The sequence below is a fragment of the Schistocerca gregaria genome, chromosome 10 (genome assembly GCF_023897955.1).
Source record: "Schistocerca gregaria isolate iqSchGreg1 chromosome 10, iqSchGreg1.2, whole genome shotgun sequence".
Taxonomy (NCBI): domain Eukaryota; kingdom Metazoa; phylum Arthropoda; class Insecta; order Orthoptera; family Acrididae; genus Schistocerca; species Schistocerca gregaria.
Window position 1 is genome coordinate 79,006,956 of NC_064929.1, and position 18,422 is coordinate 79,025,377.

The 18,422-nt window shown below is 45.4% G+C and overlaps 1 protein-coding gene across 1 annotated transcript in view; it reads right to left on the bottom strand.

The window, feature by feature from the left end:
- LOC126293389 (solute carrier family 46 member 3-like) overlaps nucleotides 1-18,422 on the bottom strand; it is a 479,007-nt gene that overhangs the window by 403,299 nt on the left and 57,286 nt on the right. The window lies entirely within an intron of this gene.

The window sequence follows — 18,422 nt, forward strand, 5'->3', positions numbered from 1 at the left end:
GCCCGACTATTGTTGTCCTATATAGGTGTTGCCGTATTCTGCCTATCTGTATTTGAATACGCATGCCAATACCAGTTTCTGTGGTGCTTCAGTCCACGAAAGCATTGCTTGTGCGAAACTGAGTTTACCGTTTTCTCGCACGATACCTTGCGCGATATGGGTGAAGTGAGACAGGCAGTTTCCATCTTTATAGAAGTGGAACATACATACGTACATACCTACACGTATATAGAGGTTGAATGTGACTAAAACCGACTTACTCCAGAGAGGTATTGCTGATTATAAATGCACCGATTGAGGTGGCGCAGTGGTTCGGACACTGGACTCGCATTCGGCAGGACGACGGTTCTAACCCGCATATGGCTATCCAGATTTAGGTCTTAAATCATTTCCCAAAATCGCTTCGGACGAATGCCGGGATGGTTCCTTCCCCGTCCTTCCGTAATCCGATGGGACCGATGACTTTGCTGTTTGGTTCAAATGGCTCTGAGCACTATGGGACTCAACACCTGAGGTCATCAGTCCCCTAGAACTTAGAACTACTTAAACCTAACTAACCTAAGGACATCACACACATCCATCCCCGAGGCAGGATTCGAACCTGCGACCGTAGCGGTCTTGCGGTTCCAGACTGAAACGCCTTCGCCCTATCGCAAATCATCCATCCAGCCAACCAACCAACCAGCTGGAAACGGAGGAAATACAGTGCTATGCAGATGTGTTTGGAAATGTATCGTTGGACTTCCTTTCCCATCCTTCCGTAATCTGGCGGGACCGATGATTTCGTTCTTTGGTCCTGTCTCCCGAATTAACCAACCAACCAACAGACTGGAAATAAAGAAAAAAGGTTCTATGAAGACGTGTACGGAAATGCTTTGCTTCTGTAATCTGATGGGACCGATAACATCACTCTGTGGAGCCGGCCATCGTGGCAGAGCGGCTCTACGCGCTTCAGTCTGGAACCGCGCTGCTGCAACGGTCGCAGGTTCGAATCCTGCCTCGGGCATGGATGTGTGTGATGTCCTTAGGTTAAGTAGGCTTAAGTAGTTCTAAGTTCTAGGGGACTGATGACCTCAGATGTTAAGTCCCATAGTGCTTAGAGCCATTTGAACAATTTTTCTCTCAGCTCTGAGCAAGTTCAAAAAATGGGCTGGTTCAAATGGCTCTGAGCACTATGGGACTTAACATCTATGGTCATCAGTCCCCTAGAAGTTAGTACTTAAACCTAACTAACCTAAGGACATCACACCCAGCCATCACGAGGCAGGGAAAATCCCTGACCCCGCCGGGAATCGAACTCGGGAACGGGAAGCGAGAACGCTACCGCATGGCCACGAGCCTGTATGCGTTCCACTTACCCAGATCGGGGGATATTGTTTACTGTGGCAACATTAACAGGTGTTTACGGCGCGCTGCATCGATAGACAGTGACACAGGAACGTGTCCTCATTTCTTTGCTGCGCTCTGCAGGCAAAGAATTTGCGGTTGGAAGCACGTGCTTCACAGTTGTGATGGGAAAAACCGACCGGTTAAAACAGTTGCCGGTGTTTTAGTTCTGAATAACCGGTATTTTACCTGGATTTGCTTGGTGTCTGTCGAACTATGTGCCTTTCATTTTTCGCTAATAACCAAGTAAAAAACCGAAATATCAAGTAGCCATAGCAACAGTGCTAAAAATTTTCGTTTTTAGATAAAACTTTCTTAAAAATGGGTAATTTTTATTTGTAAAATTTGCGTTGGATGAAGTGCTGAATAATTACGGAAAGTGGGAAAAGCGATCAGAGTTATTTTAATAACTATTCCGACAGAAATGAGCAACAAACACACGGCATAAGAATTAGTACAGCATTGCTCACACACTCAATGACGTACCTGTTGCCGTGAGCCGTGGCTTAAAGGTACTTCTGTGCACGTGCCATGTTGAGGACTTGCCTATCACCAGGTCCATACGATAGTTTCTCACTGTCGTCGCCGGAGATGCATGATACTACATAATAACACCAACCTAGTCTGAAAATATTTTTACGAAGTGACGTAACGAGGAAGTACGATGTTTCATTTGCTTTGAAAGATAAGAAGAAAATGCTGCGCGGAATTAGTCGACCGGTCTTAGGCGCTGCAGTCATGGACTGTGCGGCTGGTCCCGGCGGAGGTTCGAGTCCTCCCTCGGGCATGTGTTTGTCCTTAGGACAATTTAGGTTAATTAGTATGTAAGCTTAGGGACTGGTGACCTTAGCAGTTAAGTCACCTTAGCAGATTTCACACACATTTGAACATTTTTTTGAACGGTAACAATAACAAACTGGAAAATTAACAATAATTTACATAAATGTCCTGTGACTAGAGCCTCCGGTCGCGTAGACCACTCGCCGGGTGTAAATCTTCCGAACTGACGCCACTTCGGCGACTTGCGCAGCGATCGGGATGAAATGGTGATGATTAGGACAACACAACACTCAGTTCCTCAATGTAGAAAATCTCCGGCCCAGAAGAGAGTCGAACCCGGGCCCGTAGGACTGACGGAGTGACGCGCTGACCACTCAGATACCGGGGACGGCCAATAATTCATTAATAGCAAACAATAAAATACAAAGTAGGTGATCTGTTGCCGTGTCTACATACAACGAAGAGCCAAGGAAACCGGTATGCGTATTCAAATACAGAGATATGTAAACAGGCAGAATAAGGCGCTGCGATCGGCAACACCTATACACGGTGTTACAAAAAGGTACGGCCAAACTTTCAGGAAACATTCCTCACACACAAATAAAGAAAATATGTTATGTGGGCATGTGTCCGGAAACGCTTAATTTTAATGTCAGAGCTCATTTTAGTTTCGTCAGTATGTACTGTACTTCCTCGATTCACCGCCAGTTGGCCCAATTGAAGGAAGGTAATGTTGACTTCGGTGGTTGTGTTGACATGCGGCTCATTGCTCTACAGTACTAGCATCAAGCACATCAGTACGTAGCATCAACAGGTTAGTGTTCATCACGAACGTGGTTTTGCAGTCAGTGCAATGTTTACAAATGCGGAGTTGGCAGATGCCCAATTGATGTACTGATTAGCACGGGACAATAGCCCTGGCGCGGTACGCTTGTATCGAGACAGATTTGCAGAACGAAGGTGTCCCGACAGGAAGACGTTCGAAGCAATTGATCTGCGTCTTAGGGAGCACGGAACATTCCAGCCTATGACTCGCGACTGGGGAAGACCTAGAACGACGAGGACACCTGCAATGGACGAGGCAATTCTTCGTGCAGTTGACGATAACCCTAATGTCAGCGTCAGAGAAGTTGCTGCTGTACAGGGTAACGTTGACCACGTCACTTTATGGAGAGTGCTACGGGAGAACCAGTTGTTTCCGTACCGTGTACAGCGTCTGCAGGCACTATCAGCAGCTGATTGCCCTCCACGGGTACACTTCTGCGAATGGTTCATCCGACAATGTGTCAATCCTCATTTAAGTGCAAATGTTCTCTTTACGGATGAGGCTTCATTCCAACGTGATCAAATTGTAAATTTTCACATTCAACATGTAAGTGCTGACGAGAATCCGCACGCAATTGTGCAATCACGTCATCGACACAGATTTTCTGTGAACGTTTGGGCAGGCATTGTTGCTGATGTCTCGATTGGGCCCCATGTTCTTCCACCTACGTTCAATGGAGCACGTTATCACGATTTCATACGGGATACTCTACCTGTGCTGCTAGAACATCTGCCGTTACAAGTACGACTCAATATGTGGCTCATGCACGATGGAGCTCCTGCACATTTCAGTCGAAGTGTTCGAACGCTTCTCAACAACAGATTCAGTGACCGATGGATTGCTAGAGGCGGACCAATTCCATGGCCTCCACGCTCTCCTGACCTCAACCCTCTTGACTTTCACCGGTAACCGCCACCCCTATATTCGACGTAGTGAAGATGAACAGATGCTCATAGCTCTTGAGGTATGCGTTTTAGAGTCAATATTTATTGAACATTTTTTCTTATTTTGGTCCATACTACCAGCTCCCAAAATATTGAATAATCTTACACACCTGTTACTGAGCTGAAGGTCGACACACGCAAGCAGCACTAAAGTAGTCCACGTAAAACGTGTCTCAGCACTTCCAGATGGAAATTTTAAATTCCCAAATACCGTACGTACTGTGCCACCTTATTTGACCCCATATGTCTAGCTCATAGTGTTATGGTTCAAATGGCTCTGAGCACTATGGGACTTAACATCTGAGGTCATCAGTCCCCTAGAAGTTTCAACTACTTAAACTAACCTAAGCACATGACACACACCCATGCCCGAGGCAGGATTCGAACCTGCGACGTAGTGGTCGCGTGGTTCCAGACTGAAGGGCTTAGAACCGCTCGGCCACATCGGCCGACTCATAGTGTTAATTTATTAGAAATGCTTGCGTAAATACTCGGAATACGTAAAAGAAAAGGGATGATTTCCATCACGACTGCTTTAACTGTCAGAGGCCGCATGTTTTCACTGGTTCTTCGTGAGAAACTTTTCATTTCACGGTACGAGGCTGCCATTCTAGGTGTCAGCAGTAATTCTTCTGTCAAGGCAAAGAGGATGAAAGAGTTACAGCGCACAATGGTTTATAGAGACGTTAACGTACTCTCTTACAACCTTCACACGTTGAGCAGTAACTCACACAAGAGTGATGCAATCTTCTCTCACTACTGGTATTTTAGTGCGTGACCTGCCACATACAAAGCCACTGCGTTAGCCATTAAAAACGCGATATCTGTTAAAAGGTTTTTCAGCTCATTTGCTTCTTTAGAAGAGATGTAGTGAGCTAGCCTTACATTTATTTGCTTCAATACTCCCTAATCTAACAGCCATATTTTAAATAATTTCCATGATCGTCATATCATCATCTTCATCACATGATCACCATCATCATCGTCATATTATTGTCATCATATCAACATCTTCTTTACATCATTGTCATCATATGATAATCATCATTTGATCATTCTTACCATTGTCATCTTACCATTGTCATCTTACCATTGTCATCTCGCCACTGAAATCTTACAACTGACATCTTACCACTAACATCTTATCATCTTATTCTTATCACTGCCAGAAAATCAGAATCATCATATAAGTATCATTGTCATAACATAATCATTGTATTACATTCGTCATCTCCTGAAGGCCTAGCGACCTAGTTGCTACAACCATTCCCCCTTATTTTTTGTTGTCCGTCTCTTGATAATTTTGGCACCACTGGTTACTATTAATAAATCGTCGACTATTCTCTTTCTTGTCATCCCTTTGGTTTTCTCTCCCGAAATTTGTCCCTTTGTATATCTGTTAAAAAGTTAATATTCCTTAATAACTGCCCCGAATCGAGGTATATCAACAACACCTGTCGGCAGCTGAGGTTGTTAGTCATCATTTATTCTCGGAAGTTTTGTTCTCCTTTTATAGATACCTGTTAAAAGGCTTTTCAGCTCATTTGCTTCTTTATAATATTTTCGTTGGATTTTACTTCTGTACACCTGTTGCACGTTGTCCTGCTACAAAGCGACCGTTCCGTCACCTTTACGTGCTTTCTTCTATGTACACGCTTTTCTGTACAAAACATTTAGTTTAACAGCAGCTCTCTTCGTTCATTGAAGGCACGTTTAGGTACAGCAATTCTTTTCTAATTTTCATGCTGCATCTGTTATCTTCTGTAAGCAAAATGCCTAAATAACAAAATTTATCAACCTTGTTCAATTTCATTTCTTCCAATTAGGTTGGCAAGTGACTTCCTCATTTTTCGTCAGCTCACTTTTATAATTTTGGTTTTTTGATAACGTTATGTTCAATCGTTTTCATAATTGCATAAAATTTTCTCAGACACGAACATTATTGAGCACATCTGAGATGCCTTGCAACGTACTGTTCAAAAGAGATCTCGATCCCGTCGTACTCTTACAGATTTATAAACAGCCAATGGTTCAAATGGCTCTAAGCACCATGGGATTTAACATCTGGGGTAAGCAGTCTCATAGACTTAGATCTACTTAAACCCGATTGACTTAAGGACATCACACACAGCAATGCCCGAGGCAGGATTCGAACCTGCGACCGTAGCAGCAGCACGGGTCCGGACTGAAGCGCCCAGAACCGCTCGGCCACAGCGGCCGGCTTATGGACAGCTCTGCAGGATTCGTGGTCTCCATTCCCTCCAGCACTATTTCAGACATTAGTCGAATCCATACCAAATCGTGTTGCGGCACTTCTGCATGCTGACGTGGGCCCTACACGATATTAGGCGGGTGTACCAGTTTTTTTGGCTGTTCAGTATATATCGACGAACCAGCAGCCCAATAAATAACAATTTGAAAATTTAGACGACTGAAAGGTGTTTGATTTGACAATCTGTACTGAACACCCGAAGTTCCGCAACCACCTTTTAAAATTATGGTACAGAGGCCTAATTGAAAGTGTTCCTAGGAGGGTTCCAGCCGCCATTACGATGTAGATATGTATGTGCTTTATATTAATGTCCGCCAATAGAGGCCGGGAAACCTATTCATCAAAGACAAGGCGATTGTCTCGCTATGGGAAACTGCTTAGCAGGAACAATAGCGGACATTTTTATTAACCTGCTAGAAAAGACTTTCTTCGAGACGAATCGAGAGATTCTGACGAACATAGTACATAACAGAAGATATGTCGATGACACAATTATTCTTTATGGAGGTAGTAAAACGCAGATAGAAGATGTGGCACACAAGCAGTATGCAGTCCAAGACAAAATTCACGACAGAAATTGAAGTAGCCATAAAGATAAACTTCCTAGATCTGACGATTCATAACAAAAATGGTAGACACGCGTTTCAGATATTTAGGAAACCAACATGTACGGACGTGACTGTCATTGCCCACTCCAATCACCCACTAACGTCAGAAACATGTTTTTTTTTTTTATTCAGTGTTACACAGAATACTAAACCTTCCATTATGTCAAACTGAAATGAAAAAAACATTTGACATATTAAGACAGGTCGCCCTCGCGAATGATTATGACACAGATATAGGTAACTGCATACATAGCAAAATTAAAAAGAAGATAAAAAGGAGCGACGAACGGCAGGTAAAACCGACATCCGAAAAGTAAAAGTACGCTCGTATGAAATATACAGGCAAAATATCAGATCAAATCGAACATATATTCGGAAGAAACGGCGTGAACAATACATTTAGGACTTCCGATAATTTAAAAAGACTAGTGCGTCATAACCTGCCACGGAAATGTAATAAATAGCCGGCCGGAGTGGCCGACCGGTTCTAGACGCTACAGTCTGGAACCGCGTGACTGCTACTGTCACTCCGCAAGCCACCCAACGGTGTGTGGCGGAGAGCACTTTACGTGCCACTGTCATTACCTCCCTTTCCTGTTCCAGTCGCGAATGGTTCGCCGGAAGAACGACTGCCGGAAAGCCTCCGTGCGCGCTCGAATCTCTCTGATTTTACATTCGTGATCTCCTCAGGAGGTGTAAGTAGGGGGAAGCAATATATTCGATACCTCATCCAGAGCCGCACCCTCTCGAAACCTGGGCAGCAAGCTACATCACAATGCAGAGCGCCTCTCTTGCAGAGTCTGCCATTTGAGTTTGCTAAACATCTCCGTAACTCTATCACGGTTACCAAATAACCCTGTGACGAAACATGCCTTTGGACCCTCTCTGTCTCTTCTGTCAACCCGACCTGGTACGGATCCCACACTGATGAGCAATACTCAAGTATAGGTCGAACGAGTAAGCCACCTCCTTTGTTGATGGACTTCATTTTCTAAGGACTCTCCCAATGAATCTCAACCTGGCACCCGCCTTACCAACAATCAATTTTATATGATCATTCCACTTCAAATCATCCTGTACGCATACTCCCAGATATTTTACAGAAGTAACTGCTACCAGCGTTTGTTCCGCTATCATGTAATCATACAACAAAGGATCCTTCAAAAAAATGGTTCAAATGGCTCTGAGCACTATGGGACTTAACTTCTGAGGTCATCAGTCCCCTAGAACTTAGAACTACTTAAACCTAACTAACCTAAAGATATCACACACATCCATGCCCGAGGCAGGATTCGAACCTGCGACCGTAGCGGTCACGCGGCTCCAGACTGAAGCGCCTAGAACCGCACGGCCACTTCAGCAGGCTAAAGGATCCTTCTTTTTATGTATTCGCAATAGATTACATTTGTCTATGCTAAGGCAATAAAGCTTTTGAGATTTTACAAGCGGATGTAGCCTTGCAATGGAAGGCCGTTTGACCGACGCTATTCTTCTAAGCTTGCTTCTGTGCTCGTCAGCTGAGAGTAGCAACGACGCACGTTTGTCTTCATCATCGGCCACACCATCTCCCATGCGACCATTCCCAGAAGGCCGGTTACTGCTGTCGTTACGAGGGTAGCTTTGTCCAGGACCCACGCTCATTCTCGTAGGTTTATGCCTCATAAAACTACGCGGAAAAGCGCTGGGCCATTGTCACACTGGAAACTGTTATTTGGCGAAAAGGCTCCTACGGTTGGCTGGAATCTAAGTACTGAGAAACCACAGCGGAATCTGGTACCGTGTATTCTGCAAGTCTGTTTCCGGAAGTCAACATACGGTGAGTGAAAAACGGTTGTAGATAAGTATTTGTACGAGCTCGAATTCCTCCGATTTTCTCGTTATCGCCATATCGAGAGGCGTTTTTGGTAGGAGGAAACATGTCACTTAAGAGAAGAAGGTTGAAATCGTTAAAATGGCTCCAAGCGCTATGGGACTTAACATCTGAGATCATCAGTCCCCTAGACGTAGAACTACTGAAACCTAAAGGACATCACACACATCCATGCCCGAGGCAGGATTCGAACCTGCGACCGTAACAGCGCGGTTCCGGACTGAAGTCCCTAGAACCACTTGGTCGCAGCGACCGGCAGAGAAGAAGGACTTCTTAATTAAGAATTATACATATAAAAGAGGTATATACATAAAAAAACTTTATTGTAGATAACTGGTTTCGGTAAAACTAAGTTACTAGATAGATCTGTAATAAAATTTAAAGAACTGCGACAAACTGTTGTACAAATAATGCAACAATGGGCCATTTAACAGTGCCCGAGTCGGGCCCCACATCACAGCCAGTCTCAACACTGTGGAGAATCACGTACTTTAGCTATGCTACAGTTCAGGGTAAAAACTTAAACATTGCACACTTCCCTCCGTCCAGGCAAATGGAGGAAATCGGCTGGTTCTTTTGCATTATCGTTGATCTAGGATTGACCTTAGGAGACCAATAAATATACCACTTGTTCCTAGAAACAAATCCGGAAAAAATCATGATTTTTGGCAGGAAAAGTACTAGTTGTGGGGATGGTCGCTTCTACTGTTTCTGTTCCTTGAAACTTTTACTGCGTGTTCTTAAATTGAAGCTGTTGGAAACACTGAATTTTTTTTCGCACATCATTATCCGTTACCGAGATACAGCATTTCAATTTTGCCCTACATATGAACGTAAAATATGTACGTAATATCCAACCTGAGGCGTAAATGTACTTTTAGCTGAAGAAGTGCTCACACGACCAGACTCTGGGGATATCGAAAGACTACCGTCTCCAAACTATGTTTTTAGTTGCCTTTTTTTCACCAACAGAACATTATTTTTATGTATAATGGACACGTAACTGCTTTACAAATATGCAGTGACAAAAAAGGGCACAAAAAGCGTCTAAGCATAACTAGAAAGAGCTTAAAATGACTGCCAAAAATCGTATAAAACTTGAGAGACTGAAAATTAAGTAAAATATTACTTATAATATTTTTACCCTCTTAAGGTACAAATCGTAAACCTGGCGTTTCGAAGAATCGCGATCTCTGAGTAAATCTTCGAAAAAAAAAGGTATAGCTAAAGATTTTGTGTTAACCCTACACAATGCGTACTAATTTGCCATTGATACACTGAAGAGCCAAACAAACTGGTACACCTGTCTAATATTGTACAGGGCTCCCACGAACAACCAGAAGTGTCGCAACAGCATGTGGCAGGCAGTGCCGGCGGGACATAACAACATGAATCCCGCAGGGCTGTCCCTAAATCTGTAAGAGTAGGAGGAGGTGCAGATCTCCACTGAACACCACATTGCAAGGCATCCCAGATTTGCTCACTAATCTTCATGTCTGGGGAGCTGGTGGCCACTGCAAGTGTTTAAGCCGGCCGCAGTGGCCGTGCGGTTCTAGGCGCTTTAGTCTGGAACCGCGTGACCGCTATGGTCGCAGGTTCGAATCCTGCCTCGGGCAAGGATCTGTCTGATGTCCTTAGGTTGATTAGTTTTAATTAGGTCTAAGTTCTAGGTGACTGATGACCTCAGATGTTAAGTCCCATAGTGCTCAGACCCATTTGAACAATTTTTTTGAAGTGTTTAAACTCAGAAGAGTCTTCCTGGAGCCACTCTGTAGCAATTCTGTAGGGTATCGCATTGTCCTGCTGGAATTCCCCAAGTCCGTCGGAATACACAGTGGACATGAATAGTTTCAGGTGATCAGACAGGATGCTTACGTACGTGTCTCCTGTCAAGAGTCGTATACAGGGTGTTACAAACAGGTACGGCCAAACTTTCAGGAAACATCCCTAAACACAAATAAAGAAAATATGTTATGTGGGCATGTGTCCGGAAACGCTTAATTTCCATGTTAGAGCTCATTTTAGTTTCGTCAGTATGTACTCCACTTCCTCGATTCATCGCCAGTTGGCTCAATTGAAGGAAGGTAATGTTGACTTCGGTGCGTGTGTTGACATGTGACTCATTACTCTACAGTACTAGCATCAAGCAAATCAGTACGTAGCATCAACAGGTTAGTGTTCATCACGAACGTGGTTTTGCAGTCAGTGCGATGTTTACAAATGCGGAGTTGGCAGATGCCCATTTGATGTACTGATTAGCACGGGCAATAGCCGTGGCGCGGTACGTTTGTATCGAGACAGATTTCCTCGACGAAGGTGTCCCGAGAGGAAGACGTTAGAAGCAATTGATCGGCATCTTAGGGAGCACGGAACATTCCAGCCTATGACTCGCGACTGGGGAAGACCTAGAACGACGAGGACACCTGCAATGGACGAGGCAATTCTTCGTGCAGTTGACGATAACCCTAATGTCAGCGTCAGAGAAGTTGCTGCTGTACAAGGTAACGTTGACCACGTCACTGTATGGAGAGTGCTACGGGAGAACCAGTTGTTTTCGTGCCGTGTACAGCGTGTGCAGGCACTATCAGCAGCTAATTGGCCTCCACGGGTTACACTTCTGCGAATGGTTCATCCGACAATGTGTCAATCCTCATTTAAGTGCAAATGTTCTCTTTACGGATGAGGCTTCATTCCAACGTGATCAACTGGTAAATTTTCACAATCGACATATGTGGGCTGACGAGTATCCGCACGCAATTGTGCAATCACGCCATCAATACAGATTTTCTGTGAACGTTTGGGCAGGCATTGTTGCTGATGTTTCGATTGGGCCCCATGTTCTTCCTCAATGGAGCACGATATCATGATTTCATATGGGATACTCTACCTGTGCTGCTAGAACATGTGCCTTTACAAGTACGACACAACATGGTGTTCATGCACGATGGAGCTCATGCACATTTCAGTCGAAGTGTTCGTACGCTTCTCAACAACAGATTCGGTGACCGATGGATTGGTGTAGAGGCGGGCCAATTCCGTGGCCCCACGCTCTCCTGACCTCAACCCTCTTGACTTTCATTTATGGGGGCATTTGAAAGCTCTTGTCTACGCAACGCCGTTACCAAATGTAGAGACTGTTCGTGCTCGTATTGTGAACGGCTGTGATACAATACGCCATTCTCCAGGGCTGCATCAGCGCATCAGGGATTCCGTGCGACGGAGGTTGGATGCATGTATCCCCGCTAACGGAGGACATTTTGAACATTTCCTGTAACAAAGTGTTCGAAGTCACGCTGGTACGTTCTGTTGCTGTGTGTTTCCATTCCATGATTAATGTGATATGAAGAGAAGTAATAAAATGAGCTGTAACATGGAAATTAAGCGTTTCCGGACACGTGTCCACGTAACATATTTTCTTTCTTTGTGTGTGAGGAATGTTTTCTGAAAGTTTGGCCTTACCTTTTGGTAACACCCTGTATAGACGTATCAAGCGTCCCATATGGCTCCAGCTGCATACGCCCCACACCATTACAGAGCCTCCCCCATCTCTACCAGTCCCCTGCTCCATGAGGTCCATACCCGTATACGATCATTCCTTCGATACAATTTGAAACGAGACTCGTCCGACGAGGAAACATGTTTCCTGCTCATCAACAGTCCAATGTCGGTGTTGACGGGCCAAGGCGCGGCGTAAAACTTTGTGTCGTGCAGTCATCAAGGGCACACGAACGGCTCCGAAAGCCCATGTCGGTGATGTTTCGTTGACGCTGATACTTGTTGATGGCCCAGCAGTGAAATCTGCAGCAATTCGCGGAAGCGTTGCACCTACGTCACGTTGAACGGTTCACTTCAGTCCCGTCCTCGGAGAATCTTTTTCCGGCCGCAGCGATGTCAGAGATCTGGTGTTTTACAACATTCTTGATATTCACGGTACACTCGTGAAATGGTCGTACAGGAAAATCCACAATCGCTACATCGCAGATACTTTGTCCCATCGCTCGTACGCAGACTATAACACCGCATGATCTTGATAAGCTGCCATTGTAGCAGCAGTAACCGATCTAACAACTGCGCCAGACACTTGCTGCCTTATGTAATCGTTGCCGACCGCTACGCCATATTCTGCCTGTTTACATATGGTAGTATTTGTATACGCAAGCTCAACGTTCAAATGTGTGTGAAATATTGTGGGACTTAACTGCTAAGGTCATCAGTCCCTAAGCTTACACACTACTTAACTTAAGTTATCCTAAGGACAAACACACACACACCCATGCCGGAGGGAGGACTCGAACCTCCGCCGGGACCAGCCGCACAGTCCATGGACTGCAGCGTCACAGACCGCTCGGCTAATCCCGCGCGGCTATACGCAATCTTATGCCTTTTCCTTTGGCTCTACAGGGTATTTGTCAAAGTATGTGAATAAACTGTGACAACTGTACTGACCTACAGAATTCGTTTCATACAGCATAGGCAGTATCTCGCGCTGCAGCAGGGAAACGAATGGAATCAGCAGAAAAACGCTCCTGGCTGACAACAAAAAAGGCGAATACGATCCACTTTACAAGACGGCAACAGAAAGGTGAGGAAGCAGTGGTGTGAATCCCCATTCCGTCTTCCGTGCCGAAAGTTTCGGCACGCGAAAATGCTCTCGCTTTTTTGCGCTGAGTGAGAGTAGCGGAGAGCCAGCGGCGGTTTCTTTGAGTACTGTCACCGAACTTGAATCAAAAGTCGAGTGCAACGATTCGTAACAGAGGTGTTGTGCAGCGCGGAGAGATTTATTATTGAAATTTGAAGACCATTCGTTACAGCCGGTGTCGGGAACACATCTCTTTTAGTTTACTCACTGAGCACGAAGGGGCGATCTGTAGCGATCACTGAATCCCTAGGAGAGGAAGTTCTTAGCTGAGATCGATATATAAACCAAAAAAAAAACTTTATTCTGGATGAGCGATTTCGGTGAAACTATGTTACCATCTTCAGATGGCACATCCGAATGCCCCGCAAATCTGGATACAGCGCGATACCTCCAGCCGGCCAAAGACAGATCCACATTTAGGCCTACCTCAAAGCCTGTCAGATGCTGTTAGCGCCATCTCACACAAGTGCACGGCGTCTCGGAGTCATTCACAGCGACCATCCAATATCCGACACCCCATTATACACCATACCAGGCCTGGTAACAGCACTGAACACGAACAATAGTAATGCACAGAGAACTGCAACTCTATAATCATTTACATACTTGCTGGAGGTGTGTACACGTACAAAGTTACACTGACATGGGCTTCGTTTTTGTAGTCAGACTTCCTATATGAGTACTTGTTTGCCGTTGTTCCATTATAAAATCATCAGCAATCAAAATTACAATCATCCTGACCCTATCTCTCTTGCCACTTGCGTCCTTTTATCACCCTTCGCAGTATAATGGAGGTAGTGCACTTCCTTAGAATGTAACGAATACGATTTTCCAACAAGTTGAAAAAACTAAAACTGCGAAAATACATCAGTGACCATTAAAATTGCTACACCAAGAAGAAATGCAGATGATAAACGGGTCTTCATAGGACAAATATATTTTACTAGAACTGACATGTGACTACATTTTCACGGGTGAATAGATCCTGAGAAATCAGTACCCAGAACAACCACCTCTGGCCGCAATAACGGCCTTGATACGCCTGGGCATAGAGTCAAACAGAGCTTTGATGGCGTGTACAGTTACAGCTGCCCATGCAGCTTCAACACGATACCACAGTTCATCAAGACTAATGACTGGCGTATTGTGACGACCCAGTTGCTCGGCCACCATTGACCAGACGTTTCCAGTAGGTGAGACGTCTGGAGAATGTGTTGGCCAGGGCAGCAGTCGAACATTTTCTGTATCCAGAAAGGCCTGTACAGGAACTGCAACATGCGGTCGTGCATTATCCTGCTGAAACGTATAGGTTTCGTAGGGATAGAATGAAGGGTAGAGACACGGGTCGTAACACATCTGAAGTGTAACGTCCACTGTTCAAAGTGCCGTCAATGCGAGTAAGAGGTGACCGAGAGGTGTAAACAAATGGCACCCCATACCATCACGCCGGGTGATACACCAGTATGGCGATGAAGAACACACGCTTCCAATGTCGGCAAACACCAATGCGACCATCATGATGCTGTAAACAGAACTTGGATTCATCCGAAAAAAATGACGTTTTGCCTGCCGGCCACGGTGGTCTAGCGGTTCTAGGCGCTCAGTCCGGAACCGCGCGACTGCTATGGTCTCAGGTTCGAATCCTGCCTCGGGTATGGATGTGTGTGATGTCCTTAGGTTAGTTAGGTTTAAGTAGTTCTAAGTTCTAGGGGACTTATGACCGCAGCAGTTGAGTCCCATAGTGCTCAGAGCCATTTGAACCATGACGTTTTGCCATTTGTGCACCCATGTGTGTCGTGGAGTGCACCATCGCAGGCGCTCCTGTCTGTGATCCACCGTCAAAGGTAACCGCAGCCACGGTCTCCGAGCTGATAGTCCGTGCTGCTGCAAACGTCGTCGAACTGTTCGTGCAGATGGTTGTTGTCTTGCAAACGTCCCCATCTCTTGACTCAGGGACCGAGACGTGGTTGCACGATCCGTTACAGCCATGTGGATAAGATGCCTGTCATCTCGACTGCTAGTGATACGAGACCGTTGGGATCCAGCACGGCGTTCCGTATTACCCTGCTGAAACCAGCGATTCCATATTCTGTTAATAGTCTTTGTATCTCGACCAATGCGAGCAGCCATGTCGCGATACGATAAACCGCAATCGCGATAGGCTACAATCCGGCCTTTATCAAAGTCGGAAACGTGATGGTACGCATTTCTCCTCCTTACACGAGGCATCACAACAACGTTTCACCGGGCAACGGCGGTCAGCTGCTGTTTGTGTATGTGAAATCGGTTGGAAACTTTGCTCATGTCAGCACGTTGTAGGTGTCGCCACCGGCTCCAACGTTGTGTGAATGCTCTGAGAAGCTAATCATTTGCATATCATAGCTTCTTCCTCCTGTTGGTGAAGTGGGGATTATCCCGAACGACCATCTCAAGTCTACCGTGAAAATCAGGAATCAGGCAAAAAATCAAATCTCCGACATCGCTGCTGCCGGAAAAAGATCCTGCAAGAGCGGGACCAACGACGACTGAAGAGAATCGTTCAGCGTGGTAGAACTGCAACCCTAGCGCAATCTGCTGGAGATTTCAGTGCTGGACCATCAACAAGTGTCAGCGTGCGAACCATTCGACGAAACATAATCGATATGGACTTTCGGAGCCGAAGGCCCACTCGTGTACCCTTGATGACTGCACGACACAAAACCTTTCTCTTCTCCTGGGCCCGCCAACACCGACATTGGACCGTTGATGACTGGAGACATGTTACCTGGTCGGGTGAGTCTCGTTTCAAATTGTATCGAGCGGATGAACGTGTACGGGTATGCAGACAACCTCATGAATGCACGGACCCTGCATGTGAGCAGGGGACTGTTCAAGCTGGTGGAGGCCCTGTAATGGTGTGGGACGAGTGCAGTTGGAGTGACATGGGACCCCTGACATGTCTAGATATGACTCTGACAGGTGACACGTACGTAAGCATCCCGTCTGATGGCCTGCATCCATTCATGTTCATTGTGCATTTGGACGGACTTGGGCAATTCCAGCAGTACAATGCGACAGCCCACACGCCCACAATTTTTACAGAGTGGCTCCAGGAACATTCTTCTAAGCTTAAACACTTCCACTGGCCACCAAACTCCCCAGGTATGAACATTATTGAACATATCTGGGATACCTTGCAATGTGGTGTTCAGAAGAGGTCTGCACTCCCTCCTACGCTTACGGATTTATGGACAGTCCAGCAAGGTTCATGGTGTCAATTCCAGCACTAATTCAGACATCAGTCGACTCCATGCCAAGTTGTGTTGCGTCAGGTCTGTACGATATTAGGCAGGCGTACCATTTTCTTTCGCTTTTCAGTGTAAAAACAGAATTACATTTTAAGTAACAATAGGAAGGAATTTTTGAACGCTGAGAGCGGGAATCTTCTGAAAGTTGATGTGTTTATCTTCCACCCCGTTTAAAAAAATGTTTCAAATGGCTCTGAGCACTATGGGACTATACATCTGAGGTCATCAGTCCCGTAGAACTTAGAACTACTTAAACCTAACTAAGGACATCACACACATCCATGCCCGAGGCAGGATTCGAACCTGCGACGGTAGCGGTCGTATGGTTCCGGACTGTAGTTCCTAGAACCGCTCGGCCCCACCACTTTTAGAGCGTCGATATGTTCAACGACGGACATTCTTCTTCCTGCTCACTGCTGAGTCATGAAACTCTCTCAAAACAAGCAACTGTAGAGCCGTTTGAAATGGATCCGTACCTTAAACTAAATTATCGAGCACCAGTCAAAGCACAATAAAATTTTCCTTGGCGATTCTCAGAGCTGCTTCCCCTTATACACGACATTCTACAGAGGCAACAGACATAGCAGGTGTTCTGCCGGGCGATGGATAGTGCATCGGACTGCAGATAAAAGAGGGCACAAGTCCGAATCCTTGAAGGGAGATATATTTTTAAAGTTTTGCAGGAAATACGAAAATAGCGTCAGGAAGCACTGGTTGTAGCATTTTTTTCCATGTTGGGATCTGTTATGTTTGGTTTCATATTACACCCTGAGCAATGGACAACTGAGGATAAACGCATGTACTCTGCGTACAAACAGGGGGGGGGGGGGGGGGAAGCATTTCTAGTAGTGAAGATATTGAGCCGTGGTAAAAATTGCTGTTTTGAAGAGCGCGCCGCAGCGCGTAGTGTGAAGCAGTCGACCTCCGTTTCTGGCGGTGGCGCCGCTGTGGCAATCGGAGCTTTGGGGTCTCCCTCTGGTGGGAAAGAGGAAAGGTTGCCTGTTCACGTGCATTTAAGGGCCGGTATGAGCTCAGCAGGGGGTCAGTGTGGATGTCTGGAGTCAGTCTGGGGTCAGCCTCTCGTCCCCAGCTTGCTGGTCTGTCTCTCGTTCGAATTTGTGGGGCAGGCAAGTTAATCTTTTAATTTCAGTGTTTTGTACCATTTCCAACCCCTCCTACGGGGTGCATAGTTTGTGTGAATTGTTAGAACTTTTACTTTAAGGTAATCTGTATGTTTCAGATTTGCACCTGTGTAGTCTTTACAGAGGTTGTTATGAGCGGTCCGGACTACGGCCGTGTCAAAAGGGAGCGGGAAGGTTCTCTGTCCGAAAGTTCACACACTCAAAAATTTGTTTCTTTGTACCTCTGAATAAATTTCTGCTTATAATTTTGAATCTGTAACTAAAAACAGAAAAACTTTTAGGAATAAAATTCCCATTTATTAAAAGGAATTTGGTTATGATTTCATCAGTTACTCCCTGGAAGCTACTTCCACGCTCACATAGTGCGATTAAATGTGTTAATGTTCTTGATGAATCGCTAGTAAACAAAATAAAATTTTAAGAATATTCTTTGAAAATAAATCCACGGTTCAGATATAGCCATACGCTCACTCTACAGTGCCATGTAGGACTGCGAGGTTTCGTATACGGAGAGGTATAAATCGTGTACCGCGTGCAGGTAACACAAACGTAAGGGCTGTGCCATTCTTGAGGGTAAACCAACGCCAGTCTCTCAAGCCAGACTTGCTTCACCTCTGTGAAAGGCGATGAAACTTCGAAAGTTTAAACAACGAGGATCCTAGCTCGAC